The following is a 2,203-nucleotide window of genomic DNA, read 5'->3' as shown; positions in this document are numbered from 1 at the left end:
CTTTTATGAGCTTCCAGTTAGGTACTTGCTGGGGCTGCACTCATCTGAAGGCTTGACTTGGGGCCGAAGGATTCTCATTCTAGAAGGATTCTCAGGTGTCTGGCCAGTGGTGCTGGCTGTAGGCTATGGGCTTCCGTTCCTCTTTACATGGGTCTTGACACAGGAGAGCTTGGGTGTCCTCATGTCATAGCAGCTGCTGTCCCCAGAGAGAATGATTTAAGAGAACAAGGCAGAATCTCAGTGCCTTTATGAGCTAGATCCAGAAGCCATACACTGTCGTTTCTGGCACATTCTACTGATCACATAAACCAGCCCTGATTCAACATAGGAAATGTTGGAGCCATTGTGTGCCTGGACTTGGCTGCTGCTGCCACATGAGGTGCATGTTTGGTTCTTGTGGTCCAGTATCCACACTGTGGTCTCTGCCTATGGGCAGCCCTGTTAGTGGTGCAGGGGTGCCCACCAAGGACATACCTGTCTCCATAGGACCCCTTCGCTACCAGTTCCGAGAGAAGAATATCCAGTGCTTTTTCAATGGCTACAGCTGCCTCCTTGAAATAGACCTCAAAAAATGGGTACTGCTTTGTGGAGTTGGAGGACCCCGCGACGCCTAGGACAACCCATATAGCTGAATGCAAGAACCTCTGACGCTTATGATGGTGGAGCACAGGGAGCGATCTCCATGGCTACAGCTACTGAAGATGTGGCTGTGGAGCTGGATACAGCAGTCGGAGGACTTCTGGAAGAGACAAATATGGACTACCTGTTTGTACAGAATTTTAGGCTTATGGTAGAAAATCTTTCCAGTTGTTACAGTTGGCAAGATTTAAAGGATTTCATGAGACAAGCAGATGAAGTAACCTAGGGAGATGCTCACAAAGAACTCACAAACAGAGTAAAATTGAGTTTTGCTCCTACTTGGAGATGAAGTGTGCTTTGGATAAACTGGATGGCACAGAAATAGATGGCAGAACGAAATATTAGGCTCATGGGAGATAAAGCATGAACTAGCCATAGGCGGTCTTATTCAGGACACAGATCAAGGTCATGAGTGGAGCAACTGCAGTAGAGGGCAAAGTATTCCAAAAAGTCACTCCAGATCCAGGTCTTAGAACAAAGATCATTCATGTTCTTGGTCAAAAGTCTGGGAATCCATATCAAAGAGCAAATCAAAGCCCAAAGCTGATCGGGGTTCCCATTTGCACTCTCGAAACAGGTCTAAGAGTGAGTATGAGAAATCTCAAAGCAGGTCTCATTCTCGATCTCATTCCCCCAAAGAAAATAGAAAAGGTGACATAAAGTCAAAATCTAGGAGGAGCCAGTCTCCTTCCAATTCTCCCCCACCTGCTCCACCCTCAAAGGCTCATTCTGGATCTCCTCCACCAAAAAGAGCTTCAAGGTCCCACTCTAGATCCTGCTCAAAGTCAAGGTCACGGTCCAGATTGAGTTCCAGGGATTAATCCAGAACTCTACATTCTTTGCACACTATTGCGGAACACTTTCCTACTTGATCAGGCAGTTACTCTTCCTTGTTTGTACGGGGCCTCTTCTGTAAGAGGAATCCCCGGAAAAGAAGGACACACAGTCCCTGGCAGGTTTGGCTCTGCAGTTAGAGCATCGGCCTGTGGACCAAAGAGTTGTGGGGTTTGATTCTGGTCAAGGGCATGTACCTCAGTTGCCATTCATCCCGGCCCTGGTTGGGGTTGTGCGGGTGGCAACCAATCGATCTCTCTCTCTCTCTCTCTCTCTCTCTCTCTCTCTCTCTCTCTCTCTCTCTCCCCCCCCCCCCCTTCCTCCTGCTCTATCTAAAGATAACCTTTGGTGAGGATAAAAGAAAAAAAAAAGGACACACAGGAATTTGATTTGTGGCCAAATTTGAGGAAAAAGATGAGAGTCCTAAGAGATGGTGCCAGGAAGAACTCCCTTCTTTGTAGAATTAAGATAACTTTGGTTTTATAGTTTTTAAGCTAAAATAACTTTGGTAAAGATTAAGCTCATTTAGATTTTAAAAAGTATTTCAGCAGGATCTGCTGCAGGGGTTTTGTTGTTTTGTTTGTTTATTTTTTTAAAATCCTCACCTGAGCACATTATTTGCATCCGTCTTGAGGGAGAGAAGAGAGAGGAAGAGAGAGAGGGAGAGAGAGGAACATCAATGTGAGAAAAACCCATCGAGTGGTTGTCACCCACACGACCCCAACCAGGG

The 2,203-nt window shown here is 46.3% G+C and overlaps 1 pseudogene; it reads left to right on the top strand.

Annotated features, from left to right (window-relative positions):
- The first annotated feature begins 428 nt into the window (after positions 1–428).
- On the top strand, positions 429–1,460 carry LOC118618481 (annotated as a pseudogene).
- Positions 1,461–2,203: the final 743 nt, after the last annotated feature.

Source organism: Molossus molossus, unplaced genomic scaffold (assembly GCF_014108415.1).
Source record: "Molossus molossus isolate mMolMol1 unplaced genomic scaffold, mMolMol1.p scaffold_m16_p_6, whole genome shotgun sequence".
NCBI classification, from domain to species: Eukaryota; Metazoa; Chordata; class Mammalia; order Chiroptera; family Molossidae; genus Molossus; species Molossus molossus.
This window is presented reverse-complemented; position numbering and strand designations above follow the sequence as displayed.